Consider the following 14,608-nt stretch of genomic DNA (forward strand, 5'->3'; position numbering starts at 1 on the left):
ACATACGATAAGAATTACGTTAATAATACGATCTTTTAGAATATCTCTACTATCTAGATTAGAATTTAGTATAGTAATTAGTATAGTCTAGACTAGAATTTAGTATAGTCAGTTCATGAGTTCAATACAGTATAGTTCATGAGTCAGGTTCGTTTCCCGATTTATATACATATAGTAACGGTGGGTCTCGCACATCCATTTGCATCGCACGCACAGCTGGTGCAACGCGACTCGCGGGACACACCTTTCTCGTTGCATTCTTTCTCTCGAACTGCGAAAGATCCAATCTTGTGCCTGCTGTGCAGGGACACGATACAATAATATCCGAGGAAGGCACAATGCGAGCGAGATATGTAATGGATTAAATTATGCGATACACACACAAAGCATTTTATAAATTTCTATTTTGTTTGTGTGCGCGTGAGTACAGGACGAATCGCAGCGTCGATGAATCCTGACGTGTAGAGAATAATCTTGAATGATTTTTTAATTAAAAAGTTCCTTCTTCGCTTTTGTGATAGCAAATAAACGACTGATTTAATTAATAAATTGAAAAGATTTGTTTTAGTAAATGTACAGAAAATGGATTCAATAAATCATATAACTTATCGATAAAAGATTCTATATTGTTAATTTAATAATTAATGTATTAACTTGGGCTGTGTTCCTTTATTCACTGCCAGTACTGAAAATCTATAGTTACGTGACGCAAACTATATATTTTCATCACTGCCAGTAAAAAAGGAACACGGGGTTGATATATTAGGGGTATTTAAATAAGTTAAAGTTTAACGGTTTGACAGGTTATGTCGGGTTAAAGTCGAGTAAAAAGTTAATTAATTAACTTTGGGCGCGCTACTCTTTAAGGTTATGCAAAATACATAAGTGACTCATTAACCTATCACATTAATCTTTGGGTTAAAAGTGTAAAAATTAACTTTTTACCCGACTTTAACCCGACATAACCTGTCAAACCGTTAAACTCTAACTTATTTCAATACCCCTATCTATATATTATAATTTAATATGTTTTTTATAATGCCGAATGTTTCCCAATACATATAAATATCCTTTATTAAAAGAGAAATTTTATTTTTTACGTGACAAAATGCAGGCCTGCCGCAGATGCATTTTAGGATATCCTTCCTGTCCCGAATCTTCCCCTAATATATTGAAACCGAATTTGTAGGACCGTATACATAGGGGAAGACCCTAGAACTCTATTGCTAATAGAAAAATGAAATAAAGTATAACAAAATTTCTAAGACAAAAACGAGAGAGGAAGGTAAGAATAAAAATAATCTGCGATTATAATAATAAAATTGACTCAACGTTTTCATGAAATATAAAATTAAGGAATTTTTTAACTTCTTGAAGAATGCGGTATGCAAACCTTCAACAAATAATAATTTTCTTTTCCTCTATCTGTTACCTCTTTCATAAAACTAATTTATCAAGCTATATATAATTAAAAATAAAAATATACCGTAAAACGAATGCTTCTTTTTATTCTTATTGTTAGAACCATTTTGAATCTTGTCTCGTGGGTATATCTACGATCCTGAGAGCCGATATATAAAAAATGATCCTCCAACAGGGACGCGCGCTGGCAATGTCGAATCCAGAAAAAGAGAGATATTTCAATCCGACGAGGATGGTCGGCGGCGAGTCGCGAATATTTACGAGAGCAATATCGGAAATTAATGCCACGGTCGACGCGTACCGACGCGACGTCGGGCGCCCGCGCTGTGGCGCGTGTTGCAACTGCCACCACCGCCGCGACGTCTTACCCCCAGCGATATATTAATATCGGCGCGAAATGGGCGTTTCGCGGCCGTAAACGGCGCCTTTACACAGTCTTTGTCTCTTGTTTGTTTCGATTCAATCTGCGTCGACACCTATTATTAAAATCTTTAATTAGTTACATGATATGCGTCCCGATTTTCAGAGGTCTTCAAATGACGAAATTAATTTTTGATTCTAATCATGTTAATATACCTATTGTGTTACACATATAGATATATCATATGTGTATTATTTTCTTAAATAACAATTAATATCTTATACAGTAAAATAATATCTTCTAAACATATTGTTTTAATCTTTTTTTAAAATTTATTTTTACCTGCTTTCTCTATTAATATCTTAAATCACAATTTATACTTTCTTATTAGTTATATAATCGTCTCGCTGCAAGTATACTCTACTTCGTAATCGTGTTACGTTATTTATGACGACATCTCATTGTCAGATTAAATAATTTCTGCCGTGCAGCCACATGTTTCGCAAGGGCCATTATTATCGCGTTTGATTAATCGCGTTCGATGATCGCTCGATAAAAGCCTTTATTCGAACAAATCACACGCAATCAAACTTTTCGGTTACACACACCAATGCAATAACAATGCAATTTGTTCGGCGTCACGTGTTCATTAGGCATTAGCGTAATTAACAATACGATTTTTCCGCAACTTTAACTCGGTTTCTAATTACCTAACCATGTTTCATTAGCGTCCATCAATGACGACTGATGCGCGTTTGCATCGTTCTCGATGTAATCCAATGATGGGATTACAAGTAACAAGCTGACGGAAGCCCTTGTCACTTTTCGTTTATCATCGTGACACGCCGTCACTCGGCTAATTAACCCTATTCCTATAAATAACGAATCAATAATGTTTGCAAAAATTAATAAAACCTATTACATAAAAGTTCTACCTTTCATTTGCTGTTGTTCGCAAGTCTTTCTTCCAAATAATAAATTAACATTCCTAAAAATCTTAACACTACTTTCTTTTTGTTTTAATTAAGTTAATATTAAATTGATAATATATTACAAATACATGGAATAAATCGTTTTGTTTACGTTTGTTATTTTGCGCGGTTGATAAATATACGTATATTCGCAAAAGTTTTATGCAAACAGCTAAAATAATTGAATAATCGCGCTTAAACGAACAACGTAAACGCGCCATATGCGCAATTCAATTGCAAAACGTACAAGGGAGTCGCTGGCTCTCCCTTTGACGCTCGCGGGCAACAAGAGCGCGTGATTAGGCTGGTCGACCAGCAACGACAAGATGCATATCGGCGGGGACGACATTCCTTTTAATTGCTGACTGCCGGGATCGAACCGACCGGTACGATTTTTCGAACGGTCGCCAATTAGAGATCCTGTCGCTGCGATATATAGAGAGAGCGTTCTTTCTCTCATTCGCCAAAGCGAGATCTCGAAATCTCGCGAAAGCTAGAGCCAGTTCTCGCTGGAAAACGAAGTGTCGTAATATTATATTAAGTACACGTCACTTTCTTTGAGTTTAATATTACCTAATGATATTGTACATTGTCTTGTCTGCAAAAGTAGAAGATATAATAATTAATAAAATAAAAATATAATTTGTACGAAGTTGCATAATTTTGTCAAAGCAATTTATATTATAAATTTATTTTATAATATATACTACTTATCTCATTTTTAAATATTATTATCTCTTTTTACTATAAATACACTATTGTCTAGAATTAAGTATTTAATTTTGTTTTAAAATTTTTCTAAGCTAACTTATAGTAAAATGTATACCTATAGGTTGACTGAATTGTTGACTGAAAAATATTTCCGCGTTGTCGCTATTATAGATTTAAAAATAGAAACATATCACTTCAAATTAAAACGCGATACAGGTGAAACCGTGAATAAAACCACAATTAATGGAACCTGTATTTTCATATATTTCAAGTATCGAGGTGTGTGAGCGTAAAATTGAGTGGTAATTTTATTGATCAGACGTTTTTGCAAGAAGACGAATTTTTCGATATCCAAAAAAGATCACACATTTGAAATACTCATTGAAGACTTAGATTTCAATCCAAAATAATAAAAACTTTTACTTTAAAGTAGATAGTAATTATTTATTGTATTATGGTAGTACATATTATTTTACCGTCTTGTCTTTGAAATTTTCTCGTGTCACGAGTCGTATCTCGTTGCCTCCGCTTTTTGGCGAATTATTCGTACAGGAACAGGAGTATAAATCGCTGCAAATTGACTGCGGCGCGCGGCGTCGCGCGCGAGTAGTCGCGTTAACAAAGACCAAAGAGGAGCGGAGGCGAGAGCTAGACGCGGATAGCGCCGGAACAAATCGAATAATTCATTCTGGGTATTAGAAGTAATTGCCGAGTCTTATTCGAGGAGAAAGAGAGTCAAGAGAGAGGATTTCATATAGTGTGGCGCGAAGCGGAGTGGAGCCTCGTTGTTTCAGCGGAACACGGGATAAATTTAGAGGATCTCGAGAGAAGAAGGACTTAACTGCCGCTTCCAGGAAGAACCACGATGACGAGCAGAACCGTTCTTCCCCGCGAGGCGATATTATTACGCGGTTCTTTCACGACCACCGTTTATCGCCGATACGCAGGCAAGGACGCTGATGCATACCGTTACTCTTTAAAAGATAGCTCTCCTAAAGTTTGCAGGAAATTTTGGAAACTATTTTGTATACTAAAGACGTGAAAGGTGCATAATATAATATGAAATAATAAGAAGAAATAATATGAAATAATAAATGTTTACTCTCTTATTGTTAAAAAAAAAGAGTGTATTCACTACAAAGCAGCGAATCATTAGTCGAAATGTTAGTCGAAATTTGTATTAAAAATGATTGAAGATGAAAGATATACCCGAGTAAAATTCTGTGTTACTCTGTTTCTCACTCGGTAAAATTTTTAATGATTCAGTTTAAGAAAATGAAGAATACAGATTTTTACAAAAGTACAGAAGGATTCCTAAAAAGTACCCGCAATATTATTTATTAAATAATAAAGAAAATAATTATATATCAATATTAATTATTATCAGCAATAATTTTAGAATTAACGATGTAATATAATCGGTAATTTTTCATTATCTTACGTATTTTACGTACTTTACGTATTTCTTTTTTTTGTCAGAATTTTAAATATATTTTTGGGTTGTATTCTAATATACACTCTAAAGGCAGAGTTTGATCTTCTTGCATCCAAAACAATCGCGATGCATAACGGTTCCGCCGACCTCCGCCCTCTTTGCCGCGATGCATCATCGCCGATGCATCGCGAACAATGCACCATTCTAATTAATCAAAGCGAACTTGGCGAGAGCATCTCCTGGGGAACGCGAGCAAAATATGGTTGTTTATTTGCTGATTCTCATCAGGGCACGGCCGGATCTTCGCTTCAAAACCAATCAAACGTTGCTCTTTGTTTGCCGCGGATGTAAAGATTACATATTTAATTATTAAATTTGATATTTTACACATAATAAAAACAATAATAACATACAATAATAAACGACAATGTTAACTATTGTTGCAAAAATTATAATAAAAAATACAGAATAAAAGGTGTTTAGTTTTAAAAATAATAATAGTTAAATAAAATTTTTTAACCTAACATATCAATAATGCAAAAATTGTTTAAAAAATATTTTAATATTTTATTTGAATTTTCAAAATTTAATTATTTGAATTATTTAGATTTTTTTTTCTTAGAATTAATTTTCTTAGCTTTTTTTCTAATATTTCAGATATCTTTAAAAGAATAGATTTTATTTTTCAGATATTTTTAATAGTGTTATTATCTCATTTTTTATTTAAAAAATAATTTCAAAGTGGCTTAAGTCGGTTTGTCTGAAACGAGCTGTCAAAAATGATTCAATCATTACGCACGAGCGCAACATTGTCAGCTCGGATTATTCCTGTTTACGCACCGCGTCGAATCGTCGTTTTTCCTTTTGATGCGCACGATCGGTGACACACGAGACGACACACAAGCTCGCTCTCGTTTCACTAACATCAGTCGCGCAGAATTTAGCCCGCAAATCGCGCGATCGCGAAACGTGCTTGCCCAAGGATCTATTTCTGCGGCCATTCACATCGAAAACATTGACTCACTCTCGTCGACCCGCGGATGTCTTTGAACTCGTTCGCTAAATAAAGAAAGGAACAAGTCGAAGAGAAAGTAAAGAGAAAAAATACGTTTGGAAAATTGTTTGCTCAGAAACTGTTTCGTCAAAACAAAATAAAATAGTGAAAATAAGAAATAAGCTATATTCGCATAAACTAAATTCTGATTTCTACGTACCTACATACAAAGTAAAATGGATAAATTATATTTATATACAGATTATATACAGATTTTGATGCAAATTAAAACCATTTTGTGTACAATTATGCGTTTAAATTTTATGCAAACGATATTCTGGTGATATATCAATTCATTCATTCATGGGAATTATCGTCGACGATTTTTTTTAACAATAAAAACGATCTCGGCAACTTTAATTGTTAGTTATCGAGCATAAAGAAAGACTTGCATCTTCACGAATATTTTGCGAATTGAGAGCGTTCGAAATCGAGTATGCTTGAAAAAATATTCGAAGGATCCACTTTCCTCCCTTTGCATGCTGCTAACGGGAAATGAATTTTTTAAGCCGATTTAATTAAAGAATCCTATTACCCTTCGAGTTTCATCGCTGTTAAAATTTCACCCGAAATGTCGTATTCTTCCCAGTGTTCCCTCGCGAGCAATTATGCCATAAGACAGATCGCACTTGCAAGAACAATGTTTATAATAAACAATATCTAGTTTTTTATATTAAAAGTTATTACACACAAATATATATAGTTATATATGTTAATTATGTATTTTTATAATTAGAAAATGTATTATTCATTTTCTTTTCTTTCTTATTTTATTTCTCTTTTCCCATTTTACATTTCTGAACTTTATACACATATTTTTATCGTATATGCGCAATTTATCTTAAATATGTATTTTTGAAGAGAAAATAATGAAACAATTCTCTTTTATCTTCTTTATATATTTTTTATAATATATACTTAAAAATATATATATTAGATTTTTATATACGAGGATGTAAGACTTTATTGTTTATTTTCTACCCTTGTTAGAAGTGCGTAAGGGTGTTACAAAGACATTGTTCTTACTTTCCGCAATCCTCATTATTCGTGACGGTTGGTTGCGGTATATGCGGGAAAGCATAATTACATGATAATTGGAAAGAAAGAGAAGAACGCCGTGAATCGGCCAGTCGCCGCCGATCTATATCGAGAACGGAAAAATGCAAAACCAGATCCGCCTGGTCGCGGCCGATCACCACGGGAACTCGAAGAGACCGGTTAGGACCTCGCATCGCAGCTTGCAGCCCGCAGGCCGCGACTGTCGCGAGCCTCCTCGATACCTCCAACCTACAACACGCGACTCGAATTAGTGGCTGTTGTCACTTTCGCAATTTGCAATTTTACGAAAAAGAAAAAAATGAGGAAATAGAATTCGACCGCTATAAAAATATAAAAATATTATATATAATTTATTTCAATTTTTGTATCAATAAATAAGAAATGTCACGAACTTAATTATAATTTCTAATTAATTGAATTACCTGTTCAATCAATTTTATATTTTTTTTATTTAAATAAGATATAAAAATTGTAGATATTTGAGCATTTATATGGTATATACATACAATATATTATACCAAGTTTACCATTTGATTCTTGCTCTTTCCCTTTTTATTAAGTTCAGAAATATTCACTTCAGTAAGAAATACAATTTTCTTAACTACGTTTAATTTCATGCAATCAAGGTAACAATATATGAAAAATAGATGAAAAAATTTCAACGTCTACTTTTCCTCGAAGGACTTACATTACACATAGCGGTAATGTGTACGTAGCCCGCGCGATTCAAGAAATCCTAAATATACCGAATAACCGGTTTCGTCGTCGCTTGCTCAAGCGAACGAAAGAATAAGGATCGAAATACAATGAGATATAAGAATAAGAATATGTCGGAAGTAGCGAGTAAATATATATAAGTATTCCACCCACGACAAACGATATATCAATTCACAATGTCGACATTAGAAACAGAGAGATTCATGAGATACATTTTATTTTTAATTATTTCTGATCGTATTTTTATTTTACGGTTCTGTTTTTCATTTACAAATTAAGTCGGTGGAAAGAATGCTGGGATACCTGTGCGCTTCCGGCGAATTTGGCAAGCTCCGTGCCTTCCTGCTGCTGCTACCCCCGCTGCTTCCGCTATTTCCCATGATGCCTTGCGGTTATCCCTCTTTTTTTTCTTCGAATATTTTACTGATGATTCCTCTTAAACTGGCGAAAGTAATCGCCTTAAGTTGCACTTCATATTATATCAATATTAATCCATTTATGTTTTTTTTTTAATTAAAATAACTAATTGTAAGTACTGTTTTATTGTGTTAAAAATAAAATCGTTTATATATTAATTATTGTTCATTCTCTTATGAATGTATTATATCAAAGTATTTTAAATAATATATCAAACTTCACACTCTTTGCATTTATTTCATTTCACAGCTTTATTTGCTTGATGTTACAAGTTTCTTTGTTGTTTTATTAAGTAGTGGTTTTACTTAAAGTAACTCAAAAAAGTATGTAATAACAATAATTTATCAGTTTATCCTTTTATTGTATCCTCGAGGTTGCGACTTAACGATCGAGTGGTATCGATGGACCCGATGGTCCCTTCCTCTCGAGATTGTTATTATCCTCGCTATAATAAGGGCTCGTAAAACGTGGGAACGAGACACCGGTGATAAAAGAGATCTACTTCGTGCTGAGCTTCTCGATATCGTTTCGCCGATTCTCGTCGTCGATCGAATGGCGAAATTTATTGTTTAAACCGAGCGTCATTTTCTATTCGTCAGATTCCAGATCCTATTTTATCTTGCACTTTATTCGCCTTGTTTACTGTACGGATCTTATTTACGCTCCGAGATGAAATCGTTTTCTTCGCTCTTGAACGAAAGCGAGATTTAAATTGAATGAAAAGAATTTACGTAGGAGGGAGATCCAATACTGAATGCTTACATAAAGAAATTCTTGATCTCACTCGATATGTTTGATAATTTCAAATATCTCAATTTTAGGATTTGTTAAATTCTAATCTTGAAATAAACATGTGTTTAGTCTTCTTATCTTCTGTTGTCGATATTACTTTTTATACATTATGATTTAGAAATAGTGGCATATATAAATATATATTTAAGCGATAACTTAGCATTCTTTTGTTACATTAATCCTATTAATATGATATCACTTTTATTTTCTTTTTCACTATACATACATATTATTCGCCTGTAATAATACTTGTACTTCTTTTCATAATTTTCACATTATTTTTTACACTTTTGTTTCCTTCATCTCGCATAAAAACTTGTCTGTTAACTGAAAGACAAGAGTTTCGTTGGAAGCTTCAAATTCAACACGTCGGTTTCCGAACGGAAATTGTGCTGAGAAATCGAAAGCATCGACCTCGAAGTGCTTCCTTCTTTACGAAACGCTGAATAATTCACCCTCAAAATTCATGCATATTTCATCGATTCTACTTCATCCTCGATTCTTTGAATTCTCGCTATTGTCACGTTATCTCTTCAGCGATTGGTCCACATTGTCCACAAGATTCGTATCTTCAAGATTAACTTTAAAACCTTACAGAAAAATATCCTCAGATTTCAATCTTCTCTAATATAGTGACGCACAGTTGCAACAAGTTGCATTCTGCGGATTGTAACTGCGAAAAATAACGAGGATCTCTTCGAGTACTCCGCAATTCGATGTTAGCGTGCCAACGGACACTTTCGTCGTAAATTGATCCGACTTGCTGCTCGATCGACCGACTTATCGTCGATCGTGAGATGGGATCAGGTTAGATCTACAGCCTTACGGGATCGATGCAAAAAGATGAAAACACATGAGAAGCTCGTAACGTACGTTCTGATCGCAATAGAACAAAAGTTACGTAACAGATTTTTATCGTGGAATTAAATCTGCGTTAATTAGTTTTCTATTAATATTTACTTTAATTCGTCATTATCACATTACATATATATGTTTCACATTCTAGATTTTATAATATAATTAAATTAAGTTTAATTATATTTCAATTCATTACAGTCAGTTTATTTATGTCATATGTTCAATGTAATTATAAAAATTTCATTTATCTTATATTAGTTATTCACTTTTTTAAATCATTGCCATAGCAATACGTTATAATATATTGGTTCTAGATTAATCTTTTTTTTTTTATTAACTCTCGATTACGTAGAAACGATTAAGTTGAAATCGAGACTTTCTTGCTGATCAATCTTCCCGCGTTAAATAGATAGTCCAAATAGATCGTATCACGAGAGCGTTTTCCTCTCACGTTCAAACAAAATCCATAAACGAATCGTCAACTTCCATCCTCTTCTCTTTCAGCATGCAGTACCACTTCCACGAGCGCGATCTGCGCGATCGTTATCGATTCTTCGCGGGATTCGAAGACCGACACTTCACCGCGCTCCGCGCATAATCGAACGGATCCATCGATCTTGTTGAAAAATTCACGAAACAAAACGACAAGACGACGAGGGAAAAGAGACGAGAGCAAGTTTGAGAAACCGTTCGGTTCTTGAGAGCGTCATCGACTTGAACGACGACGCCTCATGGCGACCACGGGCGACCACCACACTCCGTCGCGATGGTCATGGTGGTGTGGCCATGGTGTGTAGGCATCGTTGATGGCCCGTTTCGAACTGAACCGCCGCGAAAGGCCCGGCAAGAGAAGAGAGAGCCATTCCCGTTCCCATAGCACGTGGTGCTTTCTCTCTCTTTCTCTCTTCCCTCGCCGTTTCCCCCCTTCGCTTTGGTATCTCGCGACCCCTGGTCCCCCTCTTCCGCCATCGGCATCCCTCTCGCTCTCCCGTTCACCTTCCAGCCCCCTTCGGGTCACACCAGCTTCCCCATGCAGATGCACTCTCCTCGTCACTCTTTCTCTCTCATCGTTCTGTCACGCTTTATCTTGTTGTCTACTGTCTCCCTTGAACCTTTCTGCCGTCTAGCTGGACTCTAGGTCCTCTCTCTCTCTCTCTCTCTCTCTCTCTCTCTCTCTCTCGTTCGCTCGCTCTCGCTCTCTCATTCTCGTTCTCGCTCTGCCTACGGTACTCCGACGCTGCTACGCTTCTTTGTCTGAGTACTGCCTGGTACTGCCTTCTCGCACCCTCCTATATCCCTTCTTCTCTTCCTGTCTCTCTTTACCTTATTTTATCTCTTTCTCTTTTCTTCGGGTACACCCTCGCAGGATCGGTCTTTGTCCTTCCTAGCCTCTCTCTCTTTTTCTCTCATGATCTCATTCCATCTCCGTTTCTCTCAGTCTCTCCCTCACTCGTTTTAGCTCTCACAGCCTCTCTGGAGCCCGTTCTCTTCGACCCTCCTCTCTCGCGATACGCAGTCAGCCAATGGCGGATTCAGTCTTCCCTGGGAGCCAGCCAATGCCAGTGGCACGCTCGACGAATTTTTAAACCATTTTTATGCTAATGCCCCGCGCCCAATGTGCACGTGCACGCATGAGCGTGTGCTATAGATGTATTGTGCGTACAGTCTAACGAGATGTGCGTACACGTGTGCTAGAATTTTTTTGTCAACCTTGACCCTTGCTTAGTCTTTACCTTTGCTCGTTCTCATACATTTTTACCTTGAATTTTTTTGTTAGATTTAAAAATTAAATTTTGGCTAAGATTTTTTTAAAATTTATTAAATATTGTATAAAAAAATCTTTTTCAAGAAAGAGAAAAGTTAAATTATTAGTTTTGATTTCATAAAAAGCTATTCATAATCTTATAATAATAAATAATTGCGAATTAGAGGAGAAAATCTTTCAATGCGCGAATGAAGCATCAGGATTGTAAACTGACAAAGAGGCTTTGTCCATACAATTTCGAGAAAACACTCTTCGCTCTAATAGATTATAATAAATTTCCTACAGACATATGACTGAATATTTAACATAAACTGGACATTGAATTTAATAAACCAAGTTATTATTGCAATTAATGTATCAAAAAAATTTTAAACATTTAACGAAAAATTGCTATTAAATTTTCTTTTAATAAAAAAATCACACTAAATTCGCTAAAATGTTTTCGTAGAGCGAGTTTAGGATACATGTTTTGAGGCTTCGAATATATGTTCCGCGGTCTTGAGTGGTCCATAACGCGCCCACGCATGGGACTAGGTATACACTCCGGGGCATAATGGAGCATTGTTAATATGTTAATGCACACGCGGCCTGCTCGAGGGCCCCGGCTTCGCGTTTCTCCCACCCGAAGAATTGTTACGCGCTCCATTAGATCCAGGCTCGAATGCCCCTTTTGCCCGAGAGAGATTTCTCTCAGCGTTTCCGTTATCTCGACTCTCGCAGGCCAAGAATTTTCTAGTTCGCACGCAAACATCCCCTAATTTCATCTTTACGATCAAAAAAGATCGGTCTAGGGCCAATTTGAATATTGTTATTTTATATATTACATGTAACTTTTCTGAAATATGAAACACAAGTTAGATATCTAATCGTATGAAAAATTTACAATAATTCTATTGGAGTAAAAAGATTTTCTTCAAGTTGATTAAAGAAAGCTGAAGAATAAATTATTAATTCATAACTTTAATTAATTGATTAGTTATTCCTTAAGACATTAATTGTTATATTGATTAGAAGAATTTCTTTTTCTAATTTGCAATCGTATATTGCGTTGAAAGACTATGAATACTTCTTTATTAAAATTAGGACTAATTATTTGAGTTTCTCTACTCATTCTAAAAAAGCTAAAAGAAAAAGTTATAAATAAAAATATCTAAACTCGTCTAAAAAAGACTTTAGCTCCGATTCAGGTTTGTTATTAATTTTCCAATAATAATAGATATAATTAAAAAATAATTTTATAAGCAAGTGTTAAACAGATTATTAACCATGAGGCAATCATAAATTAAAAATAGTAAAAATCTCAGGAATAATACCCAATCCTAAAAATTCGGACAGATTTTAGAAGCGGTGCGCAGTGTTATTCGAATTATTCAAGTTACAATTTCGGGACGTTACTCATCTAAGCAATTCGTCGTCCAGTCCAAGAAGGTACCACGATTTAAAAATATCGACCTTGACAGTTGGGGCGCTTGCCACGTGCGGCATCCCCGCGCGTGCAGTCGCGTGCACGCGCGATTAATAAGAACGCAGAGTCAGTCACCCCTATAGAATAGCTTTTAAGAGATATGCCCTCTTTTTCATCGTACTTATCTCCGTATATCTTTTCTTTATCTTATTACTGCGAGGAAATAATATTTAATTTCTTACTACATTTTATGATTTAATATCGACTTTATGCAGCTTCTTATTTCGATTCTGACTCTGATTTAATTAAGTATATTCTATTGGAAATTGTTTTATCATGTTTTAAAGAATTTTTAAGCGACATAACAAATATCGTTTTTTTTGCTCTTTATCATTCTCTCTGTCTCTCTCTCTCTGTCTCTCTCTCTCTCTCTCTCTCTCTCTCTCTCTCTCTCTCTCTCTCTCTCTCTCTCGCGCGCGCGCGCGTGCGCTCACACACACGTTTCCATCTTTCACTCTTCTCGGTTGCTGCAATTAACTGCGGAGTAATTAAAATATTTGAAGTTGCCTCGCTCTCGGCCGTGAAACGCGTTTTCTGCGTGCCGAAACATTGGTATAACTGTATGCACTTTACTCGACGTCGATAACGCGAGGAAGCAGACGAGAAAGAGACAAAGAGTGAGAAAGAGAGAGATATGCCGGTTGATTAACGCAGACGTTAATGAACGCCGCTACCCGGCCGCTGTTCCACAGGACGTCGGTATCGATTCGACTGCGCGGCAGGAAATAAAGCTCTCGACATAGATCTCAGGTCGCTGCAAAATACAAATGCCACGCCAAACAAAGCCCGTATCAAAATCATGTAAAAAAAAAGAAAAAAATGACCAAATTTTTTTTTATTTGTTAATTTTTAGTGGAAATAAATCTAAAGAACTTAATTAGAAAAAAGAGATTATCAAAATAAAAAGATACGCAACAAATAATTAAGCAATTCATAAGATACGCAAGCAAGCTTTAATATTAATTATAACAATATTATATAGTTATTAAAATTAAAAAACATTTTTCTTTAGAATATAAATATATTTTCCGAAATGTGTATTAAATTAATTTTTTATAGTTTTATAATCGTGGCTTGTCGAAATATTTATTAATCCTCATGGGAATATAAGAACTTTCTGTATGAGTTAGTAAAGTTTCTTTTAGATTTTCATTAATTTTTAATACATATCTTTTTAGGTATCATTTAATGGCGTACCGTAATCTGATTTCAACGTAATTCGATTTGATCGAGCTATAATAATTCGCTCACGACCGAAAACCCCCAAACAACGACAAGTTTCGGGTCCGTAAGTTAAATTTAAGCCAAATCGCACTTAAAAACTTTCTTCTGACATTCTGTGTCATTAAAATATCACCGTAATGTAATCCTTTCTGGCTCATAAAAGTTGATCGACTATATAAAGGATTTATCGACGTTTTAATTAATTCAACGAATTTTCATCTTTATGGACCACCAATCATTAATAAATATGCTGCATAAATGATGTTTAACTAACAAATGATGAAGTTGATTATTGTTTTAAATATTAATAATATCTTGATTATTGATAAAGTTCGATTTTAAGTTATCGAAACATGG

The 14,608-nt window shown here is 35.0% G+C and overlaps 1 protein-coding gene across 5 annotated transcripts in view; it reads right to left on the reverse strand.

The window, feature by feature from the left end:
- Sick (sickie) overlaps positions 1-14,608 on the reverse strand; it is a 126,820-nt gene that overhangs the window by 75,589 nt on the left and 36,623 nt on the right. The gene's annotated exons all lie outside the window — the stretch shown is intronic.

This window comes from Temnothorax longispinosus, chromosome 9 (assembly GCF_030848805.1).
Source record: "Temnothorax longispinosus isolate EJ_2023e chromosome 9, Tlon_JGU_v1, whole genome shotgun sequence".
In the NCBI taxonomy this organism is placed as follows: Eukaryota; Metazoa; Arthropoda; class Insecta; order Hymenoptera; family Formicidae; genus Temnothorax; species Temnothorax longispinosus.